Source organism: Lampris incognitus, chromosome 12 (assembly GCF_029633865.1).
Source record: "Lampris incognitus isolate fLamInc1 chromosome 12, fLamInc1.hap2, whole genome shotgun sequence".
In the NCBI taxonomy this organism is placed as follows: Eukaryota; Metazoa; Chordata; class Actinopteri; order Lampriformes; family Lampridae; genus Lampris; species Lampris incognitus.
The window spans coordinates 19,835,266-19,846,040 of NC_079222.1; the positions used below are offsets into that span (position 1 = coordinate 19,835,266).

The 10,775-nt window shown below is 44.8% G+C and overlaps 1 long non-coding RNA gene across 1 annotated transcript; it reads right to left on the reverse strand.

The window, feature by feature from the left end:
* Window positions 1-1,057: 1,057 nt before the first annotated feature.
* LOC130121461 (uncharacterized) lies at window positions 1,058-2,819 on the reverse strand. Its single transcript, XR_008811071.1, has 3 exons — window positions 2,784-2,819; window positions 2,397-2,555; window positions 1,058-1,239 (listed from the first exon to the last, which is right to left on the reverse strand). It is a non-coding gene; the product is annotated as an uncharacterized LOC130121461 (long non-coding RNA).
* Between the last annotated feature and the right edge of the window lie 7,956 nt (window positions 2,820-10,775).

Sequence of the window (10,775 nt, forward strand, 5' to 3'; positions counted from 1 at the left end):
TACCCCCCCCCCCCGAAAAAAAAGTTTTAATTTTAAAGAGAACATATGTCATGACAAACTGATTAAATGTCTTTAACACTGGCCTTCTAAGGGTGCTCTACAAACCAGATCACCCTGTGGAGGAGGCTGGTTACCTGACTGGATAAGACGGGGCACAGTTCATCTCGTGTTCTGAGCACGTCGACTTGCGCCGTAACGAACTCTTAATTCAGGCGATCATTTTCGGTCAAATCGTTATGTACTTTATTTGCAAATTGTGTCTTTGGCACGACATTTCCTCCCGGTATTTTCACATAGCTTAAGGACACTACATCGGTCTGTTCTCACAGTTGCGTTGGGGGTAATTATTCTCTTGTTTTAGTGTGTTACAGAGCCACTGTGTGCATAGCTTTAGATAAAAGGCTGCTCCTATCAGTGGCACAGGGTGTGTACACCAGATCAGCACATAGATTATCATCAAGTGAATATTTACTCTCTGGCCTGCTGCCTTTCAGCCAAGACTTGGTGTTGTTGTGTCTGCATTGTGTAGGTCTTAAAGTATGGGCACTGCAGTTCTTTATCTGATGCCAAACAATATGTTTTATTCACTCTTACACCCTCCCCTAATTTTACGACTCGGTGTCGTCAACAGTGTGTCGTATATTGTCACAGTCGAACTGACACAATGACAGTCTACAATGCACTTCCTGAAGCCAAGTGTAATAGTGTTGCTGACAGTGTCTAATATGACATTATAATGGAAGCAACACCCTCATTAGGGGTTAATGGGGTTATGAGGGTGACATAATACTACAGAGACCCGCAGCTCAATGGAAAACCCCTCTAAAATGATCCCTGCGTGACCCGGAGTTGAGTAATTACTTCTCTCGTTCTTGCCTGTCACCCTCTTACTTTTTTATGCTTGCACTCTCCTGCATTTCTCACTTTCTCCTTTCCCTCTATCTCTTCTTTCCTCCACCCCCCACCCCCCACCCCATCCCCCCCACACACACCCCTTTCCTCCCCTTTACCACTTGTCAGTTCTGTTACTTTTAAATCTTTCCGCGTTTTTCCATCTGGGCATAACTTCACCAGCTATATGCTCTGGTAATTTCGCTTGTGCCCTTTGACCTCGGCTCGTGATTCCTCTCCCGTTCTCCGCTTGTCCATTACCGCTTGTTTATCCCCGATCCCCCCGGTCCCGCACTTCTTTCGAGCTCCCCACGTTTGCCTGCGCTGAAAAAGAAAGCATGCACCACGCTGGAAAAAAAAAAAAAGAGAGAGAAAAGAACCGGTTGAACATTTCCATGGCGATGCATTATCTACGTTATGATCTAAGCCTTGGCCGATGTAACGAGTTGCTCTTTGTTTTGAACACAGGCGCCGTTAACACCAGTGAGGCCCAGCCTTGCGCGGGGGGAATGACAGCGATGGTGAGGAAGATGAAGACAACAATGACGGTAAGAGTAATGGAATACTACTCGTATGTCTGCTTACGCACGGATCAGCATGACTCACGGGGAGTGGGGGGGAGGGGTGTCCCTCTCTGTGCGAGCTGTGGTTAAGTATTAAAATAGTGAGGAGAGAAAAAAAAAAACAGGTTCGGCAACCACTTACTCAATCTGTATTCTCGGGAGGGAAACAGGTAAAGTAGTTCACATAAGTCGACGTGTCAAGAAGAGTAAACACGGCGCAGTGCTGTACCTGGGCCAGTACCTGGGTAAGACTCGCATAAAAACGGGAGGGGAGCATGAAATGTGATGGTTTTAGGTGATTTTTCAGTTTTCGAAGTATGCAATTACATGTTGGTGTGGTGCAGTAAGTCATACTCTTTTTTTATATATATATATCCACCCCCCCCTTTTTTTTTCTCCCCAATTGTACTTGGACAATTACCCCACTCTTCTGAGCTGTCCCGGTCGCTGCTCCACCCCCATCTGCCGATCTGGGGAGGGCTGCAGACTACCACGTGCTTCCTCTGATACGTATGGAGTCGCCAGATGCTTCTTTTCACCTGGCAGCGAGGCGTTTCGCCAGGGGGGCGTAGCGCGTAGGAGTATCATGCTAATCCCGCCAGTTCCCACTCCCTCCCGAACAGGCACCCCGACCAACCAGAGGAGGCGCTAGTACAGCGACCAGGACAGACCCACATCCAGCTTCCCACCCGCAGACATGGCCAATTGTGTCTGTAGGGACGCTTGACCAAGCCAGAGGCAACACGGGGGATTCGAACCGGCGATCCCCGTGTTGGTAGGCAACGGAATAGACTGCTACACTACCCGGACGCCCCGAGTGATTTTCTCATCCTACTTGGGTACTCAGCAAGGTATTAAACGTGCCCATATACACCCTTAAACATGAATAAGATATTTTACTTGGTGAGAATAGTAGGCTGTTTTGTCATGAGTTCAAATCACCTGGTCCAAAGTCGTAGTCCAAAGGCCAGGTCCAGAGGCCTGGTCCAAAGGCCTCCTGATCACATTGACGTACCAAGGGACATGCGGTGAGTTAGTCCAAAAATAGCCGTTTATTTGATAGCTTTGCTTGTGTGTCTTCCCTGCAGTGGTTCCCAGCTCCTCGACAGATGTGAGAGAATGACACAATAACCCATGTTCTTCCAGGGCATACACCTCTCACTGCTCCACTGTTTCACACACACACACACACACACACACACACACACACACACACACACACACACACACACACACACACACACACACACACACACACAGTAAAGATGCACACATGCACCCTGAAGCACAGACCACGAGGGAGACTCACAATGGCTCCTCTCTACTTACACTGCATAGGCGCACAGTAAACTAAGACACCAACAGTTCGGCTCCAGTGACACCTCAGTCACAACAGGTAGGAACACTGCTGCACTGTTCTTCTCCGTGACGTCATGCTGCACTACACGCAGCCAGTTCCTGCACTTATTTGCTTTGCACAGGAAGGAGCCCCTGACTTATTTAACCAGAAAATACAAATAAAAGGCTCGCTGAATAGGACCTTTATTGTTCGCGAGGGTGCGCTTTAAATAGCAAGATGACTTCTACTTGCCACATCTGAATGTGGTGACATTGGTACCAAATCCTCCAAGACAAACAAAAAGATATATTTTCCCCCCCAGCCAAATACAGCAGAGGTGTATTTCTGTGTGTGTGTGTGTGTGTGTGTGTGTGTGTGTGTGTGTGTGTGTGTGTGTGTGTGTGCTGACATGGTGTGTGCATACCCACATCTCAGTGGCTTTCTGTGAAGTTCCATTATATGTAGACATTTCAGCACAGCTCACTATCCTGCATCACATTTTCCCTGGGCCAAGCGTTGCTAGCTCATGTCTGCCATGTATGTGAGCAGGCGTACACAGCTGTGCACAGGGGGGGTAGTGGAACAACTCGGCACACAAACACAAGTCAGAAGATGGAGAGAGTCCATTCGGACTGTAAACCAGAGCAGGGCAGCAGGGTCACATTGTCATAAACACGGCTGTCATGCGAGTATCACAGCACTCAACATGTCAGGTGGGTGGCTTATGATGCCTCTGGAAAATCACACCTGCAGTCAACATTACACCGCAAAACAGCTTGATGTTTTACAGGAAACATGCATGCACCTTTTTACCTTTTTTTTTGGGTGTGGGGGGGATTCCCCCCCCCCTTTTTTTTATCCCCAATTGTACCTGGCCAGCAGCACGGTGGCACAGTGGTTAACGCGGTCACCTCACAGGAAGAAGGTCCTTGGTTCGAGACCTGGAGTAGTCCAACCTTTGGGGTTGTCTGGGGGGGGGGGCGTCCTCTGTGTAGAGCTTGCATGTTCTCCCCGTGTCTGCGTGGCTTTCCTCCGGGTGCTCCGGTTTCCTCCCACAGTCTAAAGAGATGTAGGTCAGGTGAATCATCAGCACTAAATTGTCCCTAGGTGTGACGTGTGTGTGTGTGTGTGTGTGTGTGTGTGTGTGTGTGTGTGTGTGTGTGTGTGTGTGTGTGTGTACACCATGTTTTTCTATACTAATGGGGTCCAAATGTCCCCATTAGTATAGAAAAACCAGAAACCACCTAACTTGTGAGGCCATTTTATGGGGCCCCACAAGTAAAAGGGTCTATTTTAGGGTTAGGACTTGGTTTTAGGGTTAAGGTTAGAATTAGGGTTAGGTTAAGGTTAGGGTTAGGCATGTAGTTTGCGCAGTTAAGGTTAGGGTTAAGGCTAGGAAGTGAATATAGTCAATGAGGGGGCCCCACAAGTATAGTTTTGCGAGTGTGTGTGTGTGTGTGTGGGCCCTGTGTGTGTGATGGCCTGGTGGCCTGTCCAGGATGTCTCCACGCCTGCCGCCCAATGACTGCTGGGATAGGCTCAAGCATCCCTGCGACCCTGAGAGTAGGATGAGCGCTTTGAATGATGGATGGATGGATGTACCTGGCCGATTACCCCGCTTTCCGAGCCGTCCCGTTCGCTGCTCCACCCCCTCTGCCAAGCCGGGGAGGGCTGCAGACTACCACATCCCTCCTCCGATACATGTGGAGTCGCCAGCCGCTTCTTTTCCCCTGACAGTGAGGAGTTTCGCCAGGGAGACGTAGAGCGTGGGGGATCATGCTATTCCCCCCAGTTCCCCCTCCCCCCTGAACAGGCGGACCGACCGACCTGAGGAGGCGCTTGTGCAGCGATCACACATACCCACATCTGGCTTCCCACCCACAGACACGGCCAATTGTGTCTGTAGGGATGCCTGACCAAGCCAGAGATAACACGGGGATTCGAACCGGCAATCCCCATGTTAGATGCATGCATCTTGCTCTATTTTTGCACTGTCACCTGATGAATTGATTCTTAGAAAATGATTTTTAAGTACTGGATTTAACTTTCAAGTCATTTATATTCCAAGTCACTGCAAATTAATTTGCACTTGGCTATGATATTGATCCGTGGAAAGAGGGATTTTGAAGATGGATGGCTAATAACTGCTGTTATCACGGATATATACCAAGTCCAGTTGCACTTGATTCAACTCCTTTGGATAACCATGACCTGGATGATGAGAACATTCACAGACAACTGCTGTTACGCTTTTGATAGACAGGGACAATTAAAGCCAAAAGCCCAAATCAGGGCATTATTTGAACTCCATAATTTCATAATGTGTATAAATCTGTCACTGGCAGAGGGAGAGACTGTCAAGGCATTTTTTCTTTTAGAAAATCTTCCAGTAGCAGTGACGGAAAAACTCTATCTCATCTAATCACATCTCTCATAATGAGGCAGATTGTCTTTGGGATTTTTATGCAAAATTTGTACAAATAAGTCACAAGGTCTTGTAAAACACAACGGAATCATGGGAAAAATCAAACTTTTCAGATTAGTAAGACATATTTTAGTTGATGTCCAGAACTTAATAATAACCATACTTTTGACATATTTACGGATATTTATGTAGAAAATGTTGCCAGGGAAATCCTAATTTAATTCACAAATACTTATCAGTGTTTGCTGTCTTTGATTACAGACATGTATCAGACAATCCATGGCGCGAGTGGTCATTAACTCCTGCTGAAAAGAATTAAATGCCTCCGCAGTCCCCTATTGATCGCAGTTGGTATGAAATCAGAAGTCTCTGATGTCTTTTCAAAAAAACTGCGCAAATGAAGATTGTTTTGCTGATGTGGCAAATCTCCCATCATGGCTATAAACAAAACATCCATGTGAACCTACTAATTTAGCTCTCTTTTATCAGCCCATATTCTTTTCAGACACATTAAATCCATGTGTCTAATGAACAGTATTGTGCATGTGCGTCTGTGCATATGCGTGTGTATGTGTGTTAGTGCGTGTGTGTGTTTTCACAAATATGGTAAGAAGTTGCATTTTCTACTAAGAAATGTGGTGTAAGTGTAGCAGATCTTTGTTGACCTCGGTGTGTTTATGTGTGTCAAAGAGTTCTATTATGGTGTTTGTGTGTGTGTGCGCGTGCGCGTGAGTGCGTGCGTGTGTGTTTGTGTGCGTGTGCATGAGTGTGCGTATGTGTGTGTGTGTGTGTTTTCACAAATGTTGGAGACATGCTCCTTAGTGGAACATTGTTATGCTCAACAGGGAATTCACTCAGCTGTCTCACAGTAGAATCAGACATGGAATCCATGGAGTTTAATTGTGAAAAAATGCCTATCTGCCAGTTTACATGGCCTTAACGATGAATGGTCGGGTATCAGATTTCCACGATCAATAAGACTTTCACTAAAAAGGTCAGTTTTATGAGCTTTGTACATAGTTACGGTATCCCACTGTGGGGGGAGGGGATGTTGTATATGAGCTGGTGGCCCATCTGGTTCGAGTTACCGAGTCCCCCTCGTCAATTAAACTCAGCATGATGTCAATAAAATGTCAGGCTGGAGAAGCCATCACTTAAATTAGGCCTGTCAAGTATTGTTCTTTCCTCAGCATTCCTGCAGTGCTGATCAGTTTTGAAATGATTTGTAGTTTGATTAAGGTTACCACAATGTGGCATTTCTGATTTCATTTAGTCAATTTGCCTTGAGACTTCCTCAAAAACATGTTGTCTTGCTAAATATGAGGACAACCGCCCAATGGGGTCATTTTCGCACTTTACGTGACAAAAAAAATAATGATTTTTTTTTTCAGTGAAAAGAGAATGTAAACATTTTCATTTCTCCTTTTTGATCTGCTAATTGATTTTCTGTGACCATAATTTTCCATACCTTCAGAGCTTTCAAACATTACAGTAAACTTACAGTAAACCATACCAGGGTTTAAGAAACAGCAGTGGGGATTTTTAGTCCTCCTCTTTCATTGTAAATGAAATTTATTGGGCGTTTCCTGGTTTTTAGTGAGGGGAGTTACCCTTACAGGGCTGCCCTTCCCTCGCCTTCAAATGATGGATCATCCATCTATCTATGTGCTGATATTCAAGATCACCATTGTCATTTTACATTTCTGGATGGCTGAAATAAATCCAGGCATGTTTCCAGGCCTTCAATCCAATCCTGAAAAAAAGCAACAAAAAAAAAACTGATCCATGGAAAAGGTCACACATTCCTAACCACTCCCGGAGGGAAAATAGGGGAGTCCACACCTTCTCAAGAAGGCCCAGGCCTAGTGCCCTGAAATCTGACAGCAATTACCACATGAGTTTCTGCAGATTATAATGCCAAACTTTATCTGCAGTCCTCCACTCAAGAGTTCTCAGTCTGGAGTACATCATCAGAAAGAGAGGGAGGATGTGTGGGCTATTTGGATGCTCTGTAACTGCACAAGATTCAGCAATCCTTTGAGCATAGGTCACTATGATGAAGACATACAACATCCGCTTCTGTCACATCAAATCACTGTATTTTGATTCCACATCTCCAAACTCATACTGGAAAAAGTCTAAATCTATTGTGTCATGAAGATACCCCACGTGCACAAAAGCTACAGGTATATATGCAGGCAACCAATTAGACTGCCTCATAGTTCTTCACATTTCCTTGTGTTTCAATAACACTAATTTAAATAAACCTAGTCATGGGCATCCAGGTGGCATGGTGGTCTATTCCGTTGCCTACCAACATGGCGATTGCCGGTTCGAATCCCCATGTTACCTCCGGCTTGGTTGAGCGTCCCTACAGACACAACTGGCCGTGTCTGCGGGTAGGAAGCCGGATGTGGATATGTGTCCTGGTCATTGTACTAGCACCTCCTCTGGTTGTTTGGAGCGCCTGTTCAGGGTAGAGGAGGAACTGGGGGGAATAGCGTGATCCTCCCACGCGCTACTTCCCCCTGGTGAAACTCCTCACTGTCAGGTGAAAAGAAGCGACTGGCGACTCCATTTGTATTGGAGGAGGCATGTGGTAGTCTGCAGCCCTCCCCGGATTGGCAGAGGGGGTGAAGCAGCGACCGGGACGGCTCAGAAGAGAGAAAATTAAAGGGGGAGAAAGGGAGAGAAAATTAAAAAAAAGAAGGGGGGGCTCTGAACGGATGTCCTCAGTAGAATCCTCATTCATCAACACGTTGGCAATCAACATATTTTGGTGCTTGCAAATATATTGTATACAAACGTTTTGTGTGTGAGACTGCGCTGATTTATACAATTATTATGAAAAACTGAAGGCTATAGTCTGCTGGCAGTGTGTTGAGCTGTGAGGCGATAGATGATCCATTAGCGGCCTCTGAATCGGTGCCAGCAGGCTCTTGACTGTTTCAGACTGCTGGTGATGATTGCTGTGCAGTAGGGCCCTGATTTCTGGGACTCTTGCAGAACCTTTAGGGGAAATGAAAAAGGGGAAAAACAGTAACTATTCATTTGTTTCTATAGGAACCACTCTTAACGTTGTAAAGATGTGGTTTTGGAATTATTGAGCCATATTCCTTACGTTTTGGATTTAATAGTCCAATAGGCTTGGTATGGGTACTGATATGGGTACTTGGCATGGTTTTTATGATCCAAGCAGGACTAAAATTGTTCATTTTAGATTAGATCATCTTACTGATGCATATGTACACCAGTAAGAAGAGGTGTATGTGTGTGTGTGTGTGTGTGTGTGTGTGTGTGTGTGTGTGTGTGTGTGTGTGTGTGTGTGTTTGCGTGCATGTGCATGTGCATGCATGATGGGGAGGTTTCTTCATAGAAAAAAATTCAAGAAATAATTATTACTGCTTCTATACTCCAATTTTCCATGTAACTACTGCAATAGATGGAGGTTAAACACTATGGCTTGATGGCTGAAATCTTTTCTTTTCTTTTTTCTAATTTTGTTTATAACTTTTCTCATCAGGAATCCCAGCTGGTAAAAAGAGTCTGTTAAAAAGACTTAAAAAATACATTATTATTATTGTTATTGTTTTTATTATTGTTATTAGTAGTAGTAGTAGTAGTAGTATTAAAAATACTTAAAAATGTATCGTATTCAACTGATTATTTTTCAATAAACTGGAAGTGAAAACAACTTTAAGTACTCTGCAGAAGTAGCTACATATACAAAGGTTAGTACTGCCTGGAAGGCCCAATGTTACCTTCATATTTTGTGGTAAATTTGCAAAATGTGACCCAAAAAAAAAATATATATATATATATATATATATACACACACACACACACACACATACACAGGCAGATGGATACAACGATAATTACTTACACACATGCACACTTACATGCACGCAACACACACTCACAGACACACACACACAAATATATACAGGAAAATATATATAAAATATATACAAAAAACATATATACAGGCGAGTGAATACAAAGATAAGCTAGATAGATAGATAGATAGATAGATAGATAGATAGATAGATAGATAGATAGATAGATAGATAGATAGATAGATAGATAGACAGACAGACAGACAGACAGACAGACAGACAGACAGACAGACAGACAGACAGACAGACAGATAGATAGATAATTTTATTAGCCACGCGACCAAGGCTGGTGGAATTTGTTTTTGTTTTTGGTACAAATTCCACACACACACACATATATGTGCGTACACACACACACACACACATGCAGACACACACATCTCCTTAACTTTTGTTCTCCTTAGCAATATTTCTGACCTAGGATGATGGTCTCTATTAACCATGTAGCTCAGATGATATGGTTTGCCAGAGGACATCGACTCCCAGTCCTTATTTGCCAGTTAAAGCTGACTTAAACTCAGTACAACACATCTACGTGTCAATCATTTTAACATCGAACCAACACTTATCAAACATTTAAAACCCATTTTGAAACCGAGGGGTGGACGGGTTGCAATAGTCAAAACTAAAAATGCTGACATAACAATATACCGAAAATACGGGACGATAATTAAAGGTAACTCATTATGGGCTGATAGTAATGTTATCCACAGCGTTCCGCAGCCGTAATGTTCTCAGCCGCACCGGGCTGAATGAGGCCATTATCCCCCGGAAACCACACAAATGTTCTGAGCCTGGCGTCTCCATTGGCAAACAACTATAAATAATACCTGTCGTTACGCTTGTCAGCGATGCGTTGCTGCCCCACGTCTCCCCGCTCACCCTCGCACTGACGTAATGTGGTCCACACACCTGCGACTTCACCTACTACAGACACAATGTAAATATTACACTTACCCTAAAATTGTAAAGTAACATGTAAGCACTATATTATTATAACACATTTAACACATATAACGTGTGTGTGTGTGTGTGTGTGTGTGTGTGTGTGTGTGTGTGTGTGTGTGTGTGTGTGTGTGTGTGTGTGTGTGTGTGTGCGTGTGTGTGTGTGTGATTGCTGTAGGTTCAGCACATAATAGATGTTCAATGTGAATGTCCAATAGCAGAAGTTAGCTCAACACAGACTTCACGGCCCAGGGTGAGTACAGGTTTGGGTAATTGGGAGGTTAGTTTTGTGCGTATCTGGTACGTTCTCGTTCTGTATGTTAGCAAAAATGACCTCATGGGAAGACCTTAGCTGTCGTTTGTCAGACAGACAGGGACACATGTTCTTACTCCCGGCCAGGCAGAGAACCAAGTCCAGCCATCCAGCGCTGGACCTTTTCTTTTTAGAGCTTTCTAATCCTGGCGGGGCCCGGGTCTGACGTCACGGGCCTTCCACTCAGCCCTCCGTCTGCTGCGCGCCGTACCCACACTCTCATTTCCTCCACAGCTCACCGGCACCAATCTCCTCTGTTTGTTTGGCTCCTGACATCCAAGTGTCTTGATTAAAACGGGCTTAGTACATCTGAGGTCCCGGCCGGTCTGTCTGCTCAGACACCGAGAAGGTGAAACTATGAAAAGAGGAAGAGCTGGTGTCTGTATGAGACGCGGTGCCA